Genomic DNA, 13,783 nt, shown 5'->3' with positions numbered 1-13,783 from the left:
TTTCACAGACCAAACATTAGTACATTGATGTCCTTCAATATTACATATAATTTTTTTTTAATGAGAAAGTTCCAAAAAATAAGATAGATTTTATCTTATAAATAGAATAAATAAAAATAAGTTTCTGACTGTGTACCTGTTAGTGCATCACTTAAGAATGACTGGGTAGATTTTCACTGTATTGGAAGACACGTTTGGAATTATTTGACTTAAAATAAGAGCTCTGTGGCTAGCACAAAATTCACTTGGAGTTAGGTACTGGAGCGCTACCTCGAAGAGAATGACAGTCATCACTCAAAGAGGTGGGCACTGACAGGATGGGGTGGGATGGGGGCATGTGTGACTGCCAATGCCCAATGAAGAGATGTGCGTTGTGTGTTATCTTAGGTCAGTTTCTCCCAGGAAGGACTTGGATATGAGGATTCATGTGCAAGGATTTTTAGAGAAACTGTGCCCTGGGGGAAATCAATGGAGTGGGAGGGCTTGGCAAGGACCGACAAGAGGGACAGAGAAGCCAGGGCCAAGTCCCAGCTTCGGCCTGACCCGCTGGCGAGCCATGGAGTGTAAGTGACACCTGAGACGGTCCCAACTCCAGGCCGAGAGCTGAGCTTTCATACTGGGCATCAGCCAGTCTTTGACTAAGCATCCCCTGGCCCCCACCCCCCCCACCCCCATCTGCCAGGAGGATCTAAATGCCCAGGCTCTTCTGGCTCCAGTCTTCTGAAAAGAGTTACTGGTGCTGACCAATGGACGCAAACATACTAGAAGCCAAGGGCAGGGCATCCGGAATGGAAGAAGGATTTTGAGGGGATCAGGTAGAGCCCAATAGAGTTCACCACAACCTGTGGACAGGACAAGAAACAGATATTTCAGATATGAATCCAAAATTCCAAGGGTAGACATTTCAAACTGCAGAAGCTGGTTTACAATTGAGCTGCTTCTCACACGGACAACTCTGTGCAGCTGGCAGCAGTCAAGATCTGTCTATCTAGTCATGATTTTAAACCATGGCTGGTGATTCCCCTGGGCAGTGCTGGGAGGCCAGCTGCTGTATAATCTTCTGTGCCTACTGAGCTTGTTCCTCTCCTCCTGCTGCCCTTACAGGGCTGGGTGCCCAACCTGTGTCTGGCAGAACGCTTTTCTCTTTGACTAACAATTGGAGAGTGTGAGAACGTTCTCATCCAAAAAGACTACCTATTCAAGGGCTAGATTCTGTGATACAAACACTGTAAAAGTGTCATGAAAATGAAGGTTAATTAGGACTAGAGGAGCCATGAAAGACATCTTGGAGGGGATGAGACTTCATTTTGGCCTCAAACTTCAGCAGAATTGAGACAGGTGGAAGAGAGAAGGGAGGGCATCCTGACAGAGGGGAACAAATTGGGCAAAGATGCAGAGGTGAGGCCTGACGTGCCCTTTCGTGGCACAAGTCGAAGCCAGGCTTCGCTGAAGTGAGGAATCAGAGCAGAAGGGTGACTGTTGGCTGCCCCGGACCTGATAACTGGGTCATGGGTCTTAGGTCGTCTTCCCTTCTCCTGCTTATTCCAGCTTCTTTCTGATTCTCTGCCCAATTCCCCACTCAGCTTGCTTTCCATCAGGCTGTGTCGTGGGCTGGACCGTCCTCCTCATTAATACACGCCGGGTTCCATGAGCTGACACACTTCCAATACAAAGAAGCAAATGTTACAAGCGAGGATGAAAGACAGAACAACATAAAGACAGCAGAGGGTGTTCTGAGTAAACAGCGCCACGGAACGGGGGAATTTTGGAGAATTTTTTGGAAAATGGGAAACCTGATGTGTTAATTAGGAGTCTATTTCTGTAATAAGACTGCTCAGTGGAGGGTAATGAAAGAAACAAAAGGGGCAGTGGAGGGGACTGTTCAGGCAGAATGGTGGAGACAAGTGTAAGGAAAGGAGACAGTTTACTATTCTCTGTTGACTTATGTGTGTCTGTGGTCTGTTGGCTCCATATGACAGAGGCCGTAGCCTTCTGTGTTTTGTAAAGCACCATGAATAAAGAGCTTCAGGTATAAACAACAGTGTGGTTTCTGCCCCCAAGACCCAGTTCAACAGGAAGCATGGCCGCTTCACCAGCTCCAGATGGTGGTGGAGTTGGGCTTTTTAGAGGACGTTCTACTCAGAGGAACTGTCTGCTGCTTAGATGGGCCAGTACAAGGGTTCCAAACAAGAGGAAGTGCAGCAAGGAAGTGAGCTGCCAAAGCACCACCAAAGGGGGCTTGTTGGGCCAAAAGCCTTCATCCAGCTTCAGCCTGCCTGGCTTAGGGGATTTGAGTGTGAGCACCGAAATCAGATGGGCCTCGTTCTAACCCCAGCTCTGCCACTTGCTGGCTTCATGGGCAAGTCTTCCAGCTGGTGCTGCTGCACTGAGAAAAGACAGTCGATCTTCTACCCTGCTGCCAGATTCATTTCCCAAAGCACAGCTTCCAACATATCTTTCTGCTGTTCGGCGCTGGCAGTGGCTCCCCTCTGCTTAGCAGAGTCAGGCCACTGCAGGCTTTGCAGACTGCGTGAATTAGTGAACCCTCCTATACCTCACTCTCTTCTTCTCTGTAGTACGGAGTATGAGGGTCACTGCATACGTGTAGGCCGGGATAGGGTACAGGCATTCAATAACTGTTCAATGAGTAAGTCTTCACAAACGCTGTCTACCTGGTGGTGACATAGGGAAGTGCCTTAGTCATTAGAAGTCGGGCTGCAAATAGACACTAGGAGTTGTGTGAGTCCAGTGGTCCATGCACAAGACCTGGACAGCGCTCCCCTGTTTGGGACTTGGGAACGGAAAAGCGAAAAAAATTCCCGAGAAAGGTTGGGAATTCCCGCCTGGAAACTCTAGCGATAAATAGGAAAAATGTCTAAGAGATACATTGTAAGTAGTACATTTATTTCCCATTGTGGGTATTACTGGATTCAAGGAGCCAATTTTCCCAATTTCCCGACCACCTTTTCTCAGGATTTGGGAACACGAAAGCGAAAACAATTCCTGAGAATGGGTGGGAATTCCCATCTGGAAACCCTACCTGCAGTAATAGAAGAAGCCCCACCTGTCCATGGGATCTTAGGAGAGCCTGCCGCCCTCTCTAGGGTTCTCTTTCATGGTTTGTAAAATTAGAAAGTTAGACCAGGTGATCTGTGTGGTTTCTTCCAGCTCTCACATCTACAGAAAGATCATCCAGTTAGGGACCAAACTCCAGGACATGGTGTGTGGAATTCATGGCAGGAAAAGGAGATTCAGGGAAAGATGCTAGCTGACTCCTGTTCCGCCTTCTCTACTTGATTTCAGAGCAATTGCCTCTTGGAAAGGCCAGCCCAAGTGAACAATTCTTTGCCATCCTGGGCTCTCATTAACTTTTAATAAACTATTAGTTGTAATGTTTAGAGGTGTTTTTAAATTACCTAAAATTATAACCTATAAATATACATAAGGAAGATATTTTAGATTCCATAGTCCCAAAACCCAGTGATTACCTCTGTTAATTTTTTGTATATATCTTTCCAGATGTTTTCTATGAACTTATATGCAGATTTTTTGTGTGTGTCAAAAAATGGAACCACGTTATATATCATTAGTTCTAAATTTTGACTGCTTAGATTTTTAGGACCAGTTTTCCTTCCTTGTTTGTTTCCTGATTATTTTTCTCTTTTTCAATCTTCAATGTCTCTTCACAATAGTATCTCAGATTCTGGTTTTGTAAGTACTGCAGCAAAGAGGCAGGGGTTTGCCTCAGTGGCTGGAGGAGAAAATTCAGAGAGTCCAAACAGAGAGCTCTTAGGAAGGTCAAAGCAGGAAGGATTTTTACCTAGGTGAACTCTCCCTTGGTAGTGGGTTGAATTGTGTCTCCCCAAAAGCTATGTGCATGTCCCAGCCCCAGGGACCTGTGCATGTCACCTTATTTGGAAATGGGGTCCTTGCAAATGTAACTAAGGTAAGGATCCAAGTGTCATCCTGGAGAAGATATTTACAGAAGGATGGGCCCTAAATCCAGTGACTGCCGTCCTTCTAAGGGAAAGGAAAGGGAGATTTGAGACAAAGACCAGAAACACACAGAAGGAAAGGTCATGTGAAGATGGAGTAGAGATCAGAATGAGGCATCTGCAAACCAAAATGCTGCAAGGATTGCCAGCAACCAGCAGAAGCTAGGAGAGGGTAAGGCTTCCCCTCAGAGCTTCCAGAAGGGATCCGAGAGAACCTGCTGACATCTTGATGTTGGACTTCTTGCCTCCAGAATCGTGAGAGAACAGGTTTCTGTTGTAAGGCGCCAAGTGTGGGGTAGTTTCTCATGGCAGCCCTGGGAAGCTAATGTACCCTCTATAGCTCATGCTCTCTTTCCCTTTTGTTCTTGTTTCCTGACTTGCTGACTGAGCCACTGAATGCCTTTTCAGCAAACCTAAGAAGTCAGTTCCTTAAGTGAGGTCAGGGCTACTTCAGTTTCCTGAACAAGAATGTCACTGGAGTTTTTCCCAGCATGAGAACTACATGATGTACAAATTGGGCCGCCTGGCTCTAAAAAGTCAAACCGATAAAGGCAGTTGAAGACTCTATAGCACCCCAGTAGTAATTTATAGTTTGCAAAGTATTTAGACCAAAGCCTATCCAGCTTCAAAATAAAAATAAAGCCAAGACTTCGTCAGCTCCTAGTTCCAGTTGTAAAGCCACTGAGGTCCAATCAGGACCATGACTAAATGATTGAGTCTCATCTCTTCTCTTTGGTCAGACTGTCATTGCTGCGGCTCATAGCTGAGGAGATACCAAAGAAAATAGTGTGCTCTGCATGGAGAGAATTCTGTGCTAAATAAAAATCAGTGTCGCTCATAAACACTCTATTTTAGAAGAGATCTTTAGATCTTCTTAGCTATTTTTCTCTCCTGTACTAACACTACGTGAAAGAAATCTTACTGTGTTTACCCTTTCTTTTATTATTATGGCAGCGGGGAAAAAATGCCTGTCATACTTTCTAAGAAAAATTGCAAGGGAGGGTGAGAAACACATCATCTGTGTGGGCTGATCCCCAGATAATGATTGAAAATAGATTGATTTGGAAGTCGTACTAGGGTCTAATGTTTGAGAAACTTATTTTCAAATTTGTGCTTTAAATTATAGAAATGAATTTCATGGGGTTTAAATTTCAAAAATTAGTTTTGTTCTCAGGAAATTTTCTATTGTGCTAATAGCTTTGATTTTACTCAAACTGTCATTCATTCTGAATGCAATTTACAAACCGTACTAATTGCAATTTAGATCCACCCAAAGCAAAGAAATGAAGGTTACAGGAGAGTAATGACAACGTTCAACAGATTTTTTTATTGTATGTGTTTGTCGTTTCTTCCGTGAACCAGGCCCCTGTGCTGGGTTCTGAGGGTGCCAGCCCTCGGAGTTCACAGTCCAGCAAGAGAAGCAGACAGTTCTAATGAAGGGGGACCTTGGTGGGGTGTGCCCTGGTAGCCATAGCAACCCTGAGGTGGGCAGCCAACCTCAGGGCTGCTATGGCTTCAGAGGCTGTGGTATCTGAGTAGGAATCTGAAGAGTCAGTCAGGGCAGGCGGTGTGGGGTGGGACAGGAAGGTGAACAAGACAGAGGGAACCACATACACAAAGGCCTAGGGCTTTGGAGATCAGAGAACATTTGAGAAACTGAAAATAGAGCAGCAGGGTGGAAATATGGAGACTGGGGAGTGGGGAAAACCTGTGAAAGTTGACGTCAGTCAGAAGAGTAGGGACTGGATGACAAAGCTTGGATCATCAGGTCAAGAAGAGTGCTCTTTGTCTTGAGGGGACTGGGAGAGTCATACAAAGTTTTAAGCAAAGTGTGATGTGACTAGCCTTGGGTGGCACAGCTGGGATGGCAGTAAAAGGAGAAAAGCTAAGGAAATAAAGTTCAGTTTCACCAACCAGTCTTACTCGGGGAGGAAAAATGCACTGAAGTAAACGATGACCACATAGTTAGTGGAATTCTCTCGTACGCATTTTGTCTGTGTTGAGAAACCAAAGCAACTTAATCATAAAACCTGTGACTGAACTATTATTCTGAATCTAGTACCTGAAAACAATGAAATATGAGACCAGACTTTAGCTTCTTTCCTTGCTCTGAAAACATAGTGTGGCGAAGGCACTTGGCATTTCAAGGAACCGTCTTTCATTTCATGTGATGTAGGCAGGCCTAATGAAGGGTGACGTTTGAACATTGCAAACCAAATTCTCAGTTGAGGGTGTTAAGCAACTTGTTATTTTAAACAATTTGGACAGATATTTGCATATGCGAGCAGCACGTTCTTCGAACCAGCCCATTATATAACCTCACTTATCCCTGCAGGTAATAAACTGCTGTAAATGCAGAATTAGACAAAATCCAGGGTTCTCCGAGTGTGCATGTCTAGTCAGATCAATAAGAAATAAACACACTTGTTAGGGACAATAGCTGCTTTCCACTTTACTTACCTCTTATGAATTATTTCTGCTCTCAATTCCAAATCAAGAAAAAACACATCCTATGTCCTAACTCGTGCTCTCAGATAAGTGCCAGAAGACCTAATGTTGATGGCAACTGTACAGAAATGTGTTGGAGTGGGACATGTCTGCTGGTGTAATATCTAGGAATAGAGCATTCTCTATGTTCCCCTTCCTTTTCTCCCCACATCCTATTCAAGGTATCTCATTTATTCATTCATTCAGTCAGTCAGTCAGTCAGTCATTCGACCAGCTTTTTAAGGCTCCTACTCTAGCTATGTTTTTGCTATTAAAGGAGAGATTTCATGTCAAACAAATTGCATTTCTGACCTCCAGCTGCTGACAACTCCCACAGAGGAGCTGGAACTGTTAACAGTGCATCAGAAAAGGACAGGTCTGTGTGGCACTGACCCCTATCTCTTCTCAATTCTGAGAGAGGCAGCAGCAGCTCTCACTCAAGCCAGGCTTTCCAGGGAATGAATCCCAGTTCTGCCTCTCACATGTGTCAGACTTTGGCAAGTTATTTGTCCCCTGTGAGCCTCTTTCTCATCTGAAATGGAAATCCTACTAGAGACTACCTGATATGATTGTGGTAAGGATAAATAAATTAAAATTTGTACAGTGCCTAGAACAAGGCCTGACATAGTAAGGACTTAAGTCAACTTTTATCATCATAAATACCTAGAGTTCCTGCCTAGGGAGAATTTACTGTGTGACTGCTATGGGCAGGGCCATACCCTTGCTGCTGCCTGGGGACCCAAAGGTGGGCATTGCATTCTAGCAAGTAGATACAACCTGTACACCAATAATCATACATAAGGTGGATGTCCTCAAGCCTACGGGCCAGTTGAAGAATTCTAGTATTAGTTACTATTACTGCATAACAAATTGCCACAAACTTAGTGGTTTGAAACAATGTGCAATTATCTCACAGTTTCTGTGGGTCAGGGATCTGGGCTTGGCTTGGCTGGGTCCTCTTTCAGATTGTCACAGGCTGCTATCAAGGTGTTGGCCAGGGCTGGGTTCTCATCCGAAGGCTCAACTGGGAAAGGATCTCCTTCAAAACTCAGGTTGGCAAAATTGAGTTCCTTGAGGGCTGTAGGCCTCTCTCAGTTTCTTGCCATGTGAGCCTCTCCAACACAGCAGCCTGCTTTATAAAAACACAAAATCCAAACACACAGTGGAGACAGTCTACTAACCAGATGAAAGTCACAGCCTTACAGAACGTAATCACAGAAGGCAGTGGTCTGCTCAGGGCAGTGAGGGAAGCAAAACGCTCCACAGTGCCTTCTCTCTGGTGCTCTGCGTTTCCATGCACTGTGCTCCCCCATCAACACACATGGGGACCTCATCTTTCTGTCTCCCTATTGGTTTGTTCTGAGTTAGATTTTGGGAAGAGGCAGAAGCTCAACTTCACTTACCATCTTGTCAGCAACCAGAACTCCATGCCAGTCGTTCATACCGGTATGTTAATCTTGACTCCTTTAGCAGTTGTGGTCCTCTGTCTAGATGCCTGTAATTCCCCCTTATTGGTTTAGTGTACCCATTCCCCAGTTTCTACAGGCTTTGCTCCAAAGAGTTCATATCCACAACTTTCTTCGGAGAGCTACCCTCGGTCCCCTGGAACCACTTCACTCAGATGACTCCAGAATCAAAAGAGCCTGGGAACTTACAAATCCCCATGGTGGCCTGTAGCTAATGACTAACTGGTGTAGACGTGTAAGAACCTCGCTCCCTTACTTTCAGGCAGTATAAACTCTGCGGGGTAATTTATTCTCGAAAGTTCCTCAGGGGTTCAGTTTGAAGCTGGAACTTTACTTTAATATCACAACCTTGCCTGGCTAATTTTTGTTCCCTAATCTGCTTTTCCTACTCCCTTACCAATTTCTCCTGGGGTAACGTGCTTAATAAATTGCTTGCACACAAATCTTCTCCTCAGGGTCTGCATCTGTGGAACCTGCTTAAGACAGCTGGTGCCACAAGTAGTCCCAGGAAGCTGACTTTAAAGATGGGATTCTGGATGTAGCTCATTCACCAGCAAGATGAAAAGATGAAAACTGGGAATCCCATCCCTGGTGGTAAGTAGCATTTTGTGTGTGTGTTTGTGTGTGTGTGTGTGTGTGTGTGTGTGTGTGTGTATATATATATATGTTTGTATATATATCTGTATATATACATATATATGTATATATGTATATATATTTATATATAATATATATGTATATATATTTATACTATATAAAATATTATATAGTATGTTTTAGAAAGTCAGCATATATTCCCTATATACTGGGGTTGCGAAAAAAATGTGGACACTTTAGTCAACGTTGCTCAAGCAGTAGTTCGCCGTAATCAGAAGTGTCTGGACACTTTGAGTACCTCTTGTAACTAGTTGCAGAAGTCAAATGTGACTTGTATTCACCTTTTATTATTGGTATATATTGAGTATTACAATTTTAATACAGTTTTCCTTTCTTAAAATATGTATGCATTTTTTGGCACCCTTTGTATATAAAGGAAAATTCATATAATAATGTCTCATTTTATTTAAGAACATATATACAAAGAAAACGTCAATTAGTACTGTATGATAAAGTATCAAGAAAGCAGACTTTTTTACATACATGACATTAATTGTGGCATTCTGCATCTTTGTATCAATGTAGTTACTAAAACTTTCACTCTTGGTGAGCTGTGATGGGACACAAATGAAAGACGATGCACTGGCTTGTGCAATGTCTCTACTTTTGCGAAATACAAAGGAAATAACAATTATAAGAACTATGTAATTGGGTGGAATTGGACTTGAGCAGTTCTAGAACACATGAGTAAAATGCACAAAGAGGGGCTCAGACCTCTATATTATCACGAACCAATGCACTTATAGCAGCTTACAACTGTGGCTTGACAGCTTACCTCTTATGACCAGCTGATAGAGGCAAGATCTCAAGTTTGGTTCATACATAGGTTGACTCGGTTTATTGGTATAAACTAAAAACACACAGTTATGCACGATAGCCCCTCCCAGAGGTGGCTCTGAAAAGACCAATAAGGCTAGATCATTGTAATAAGCAGAGCTTTGGGCATTGCACCTGGTCACCCACTTTGCATGGAGAGAGAGGTGGCCCAACCTAAGGATACAGATAGATTCATGGGCAGTGGCAAATGACCCTACTGGTTGGCCATGAGACTGGAAGGAGCACAACTGAAAGACAGGGCATAAAGAGGTTTGGGGGAAGAGGACCAATGGGAGGGAAGATCTTTGAGCTGCACATTTCTGTCTACCAGAAAGCATTCACTGCACGAGAAGCATCCAGCAACCAGATGGACAGGATGACTCATCCAAAAGATGCAGCCTTTGTCCTGAGCTCCCATAACCTTGTCCAGTAGGCATAAGCCTATGTATGCAGTAGCTTCCGTGACAGAGATGAAGGCTATGAACGAGTCCAAAAGCACAGGCTCCTTCTCACCACAGCTGGTCTAGCTGCTGCCACTGCTGACTGTTGGACCTATCAGCAACAGAGATGGACTCTGAGTCCCCAGCAGAGTGCTGTTCCTTGAGGAGACCAGAGACTTGGTGGCAAATTAATTATGGAAGACCCCTTTCACCATGGAAGTGGCAGCATTTTGTTTTGCCTGGAACTGATACAAATTCAGCGTATGAATTTGCCTTTCCCACCTGCAGGGTCTTGGCAAGATTCACTATTTGAGGACACAGAACGTCTGCTTTACTGACACAGGATCCCACAAAACATTTGCTGCCCATTTTTTGTCAAAGGACGTATGGCAATGGGCAGATGACGAGGAGATCAACTGATCCCACAACATACCACACCGTTCAGAAGCCTCTAGCATGAAATATTACAATCACCTTTTAAAGGCAGTAGATTAGGAATGATACCCTGTGAGGACGCGGCACCATCCTTCAGGGTGGAGTGTAAGCCTAAACCAACAGCCATTATATTGTGTTGTGTCTCCGGTGAGTCGAATCTGGGAACCAAGTGAGTCTGGGAACCAAGGAGTGGACGGAAGGCTAGTCTGGCTCCCCTTCTTGGGGGATACATCCTTCTTATCGTCACAGCCCTGGCATTGGGTCTATGGCTCCCAGAGGGTGACTGCTTCACACCAGGGGACACAGGAAGAGTCCCACTAAACTTCGAGCTACAGCTGCAGTTCTATCATTTTGGACTCCACGTAGTGAAAGAAAGTGGTTCCTACAATGGCAAAGGTACTTGACCCCGAGTTTCATGAGACAGTAAGGCCGCTGCTACATAATAGGCTCAGGGAAGAATATTGGGCACTCAGCTGATCCACTGGAGTCTCCCTGACTGTTTTAACTGATAGCAGCCATTACATGATAAAGACATGGTAGTAAGAAGCTCAGACCTCTCACAGATGAAAATTTGGGCCACTCCACCAGGCAAGCCATCTGAGGATGAAGGGAATCAATGGTAGAGAGGAGAGATGATCAGTATTCGTTACACCCTTAGGACTGGGTGCAGCAGCGTGGGCTGTGGTTTGTCCCACTAGGTCTGTGACCAATAGAATCCTGAGTAAGTCGGGAAGAGATGGAGTAGACTTACTGTGAAAAGCATGTGGATCTGAGTGGTACAAGGGGAGGACTATGGTGGATGCTTTTGGTGCTCTACCCACATCCCTTCAGACCCCCCTTACTGGTTCAGTGTACCCCATCCCATGGCTTTGGGTGCTCCTCTCCGAATGGCTCACATCTCCGACCTGTATAGAACTACCTTCCCTTCATCTGCAGGAGCGCTTCACCCAGGCTCACCCCAGAACCAGAAGTGCTGGGTATTTATATCCCCCACCACCTCCAGGGCGGCCTGCAAGCCAATGGCTGGCTGGTGCAGGATCAACTCCCTGTGTCATTTGTGCTCCCAAGCTGCCTTTGGGTCAAGCTGAGGCTGGAACTTGACCTTCAGTCGCTCCCTTGCTTGCCCTTTTCTCCTGCCCTATTCTGCTTCCCTTACTCCCTTGCAAGTGTCTCCTGGAAACACTTCCTTAATAAATTGCTTGCACACAAATCCTGGACAACACAAGACAGTTCCCTAGTGGAATATAAATTCTTTGTGGACAGACACTGTTTAGGAAAAGAAGGTATTTTAATCTCTCACAGTTTCTAGCACAAGTATGGGATACCTACAGGAGTCAATATGGGTTTGGGCAAATTCTTTGGTTTATATTCTGTTTCTTTGGTAAAAATCTTAGGATTCTAAGTGGTGATTGCAGTCCTACATTACAGACTGGGACATCAGGAAATTATCAATGATACAGCAATGTAAACCGTTTGTCCCAGGGTTTTGTGTTTTATTTTTTGATAATCCTGATTTCAGATTTTCAATCCCCTTGTCAGACCACTTCCAGACAGTGTGTCCCGGTTGGTGTGGGAGCACGTGTTTCCACGGTAAAAGGGATGAAGTGGAGGGCTAGCCAAGACGCAGCTGTGGGAGGAGACGTACGTGTTATAGAAAGGCAGGGACCTTGAAGCTAAGCAAGACTGGACCTCAAATCCTGGCTCCGCCCCAACCAGCTGTAAGACCTTGGCCACATTTTGTTCCCGTGCAAATGAAGTTACTACCCTACAGAATGGAAAATGAGTTAATGTATGAAAAGCATTTAGCACGGCGCCTTGACACAGGAAAGCTCAAGACACGGTTCCTTTCGGAGTGGGGAGAACCCCAGGAGTCTGGGAACTGCCGTCCTGATAGAGCCAGCGTGGGGCGAGGCAATGCCAAAGTGTTTCCATTCATTTCTCCTCCCAGGACACGGGACACAATACTTGTTAGCCGAAGGGAAAGAGGACGTCATCCGGGCCGGAAGGGCCGGCCTCAGCGGGGAAAGGGCCCGAGCCCCTCGGCCACCACGTGGCTTCGCCGCCGCCCTCCCCCACCTCCCTCTCCCCGGACGGATGTAGGTGAAGGGTGGCCGCGGAGACGCCCTCCGCCAGTTTCCTAGCAACACCCGCCCCGCCCCGCCCCGTCCCGCGGGGCTCGAGGCGCCGGCGCCGGGAGGGGGGTGGGGGGAGGAGACATGGGCCTCGGTTGCCATGGCGGCGCGGCCGCCGCGCCCGACGCCAGTGGTGCCTTGGGGGAGCTCGGGCTCCCGGCCGCGCGTGGGCTCCGGGCCCCGCGTGGGCTGCGTGGGCTGCGGGACCGCGTCCCTGCCTGGCTCCTGTTCGGGTCGGGACCAACCCACGCGTCAGCCGGTAGCCGCTGGGGACCCACGAGGGCGCTGGCCCCCACTCACTTCCCCGCGCCGGGCCCTTCAAAGGCCTAGAGACTTTTCATCTTGTCGGGTGGGGGCGGAGTGGGCCATCCGGCCTGGTCTAGGCTGCGTGAAGTGTTTGGGTTTGGGACTCTCGTCGGACGTCTTTCCCCCCGACACAAGAGACGTGTACAGACAGACACACAACACGTTCTCTCCATCTGACGTCCCGGCCTTTTCTCTCAAGTGTTTCATCCGACGGATCTTTAATCTTGGAAAGAGGATATGCAGGAAAAGGAGCGGCTTCCAAAATCAGCCTTTTCAACCAACGCTGAAAATAAGTATCATATTTCTCAAGGGCCTTTTTAAATTGAAAACGTCCATGCCTGAGACGGTATTCTGGAGTCGGGACTTAAGTCCGCATTCTTCTAAATCCCTCTCTGCAATGAGGGCGTTTGGTGGAGAATTCAGTTATGGGGTATTAAATTTAAACCTGTACCCCTCTAGCTAGTGTTACGATTGCTCTGCTAAAGGACCCACTAACAAAGACAAAGACACACGGATCTCAGTTATTCTCTGGCTTGAGAGTATTTTTAACAGAGGCGGAGGCAGTCACGTGTTTGTGAGTTTAATCAAATTGACAAGGGCTCTGAGCGAGAACGGCGATCTAATGCCCGAGACAGCGCTCGGTGCATAGAGATGCGTTCTATTTGGACTTAATTGAACCAGAGCTTTTCAAATAGAATCTTCTCTTGCATATATTTTTCTCAATCTGCTGCAACTGGAAAATTTAAATCAAAATCCCGTTTCTTAGATTCATTTTTATGGTAAATATGTCTAAGCTGAGATTATGCATTTTCTTGATCAACAAGGAAAATGTGCTGCAATCACTGAATTGAGCACCTTGCTGACTGAGCAACACTCGGACCCGGAGGCAAGAACGACCATAATCTTAGAATAAGAATCCTCCACAGTAAATTTCACAAGCACATTCTCAGCTAACCTTTTTCCACTCCAAAGGATGGTTCACTTGGAACTTTTTATTCTTCACTTTGTCAGAGTATTTAATCTCTTAGAAAACCACTTTCACGTACTTT

The 13,783-nt window shown here is 45.8% G+C and overlaps 1 pseudogene across 1 annotated transcript in view; it reads right to left on the bottom strand.

Moving 5' to 3' along the window:
• The window catches only part of LOC308497921 (small ribosomal subunit protein eS1-like), a 32,676-nt pseudogene extending 20,146 nt beyond the window's left edge, over positions 1–12,530 (bottom strand). Inside the window, exon 1 of the transcript in view lies at positions 12,262–12,530. The product of the transcript in view is annotated as a small ribosomal subunit protein eS1-like (transcript). The remainder of the gene's footprint in view (positions 1–12,261) is intronic.
• Between the last annotated feature and the right edge of the window lie 1,253 nt (positions 12,531–13,783).

Source organism: Rhinolophus hipposideros (genome assembly GCF_964194185.1).
Source record: "Rhinolophus hipposideros genome assembly, chromosome: 5".
In the NCBI taxonomy this organism is placed as follows: Eukaryota; Metazoa; Chordata; class Mammalia; order Chiroptera; family Rhinolophidae; genus Rhinolophus; species Rhinolophus hipposideros.
The sequence above is the reverse complement of the archived record's forward strand: the minus strand, read 5'-3'. Positions and strand labels throughout refer to the sequence as shown.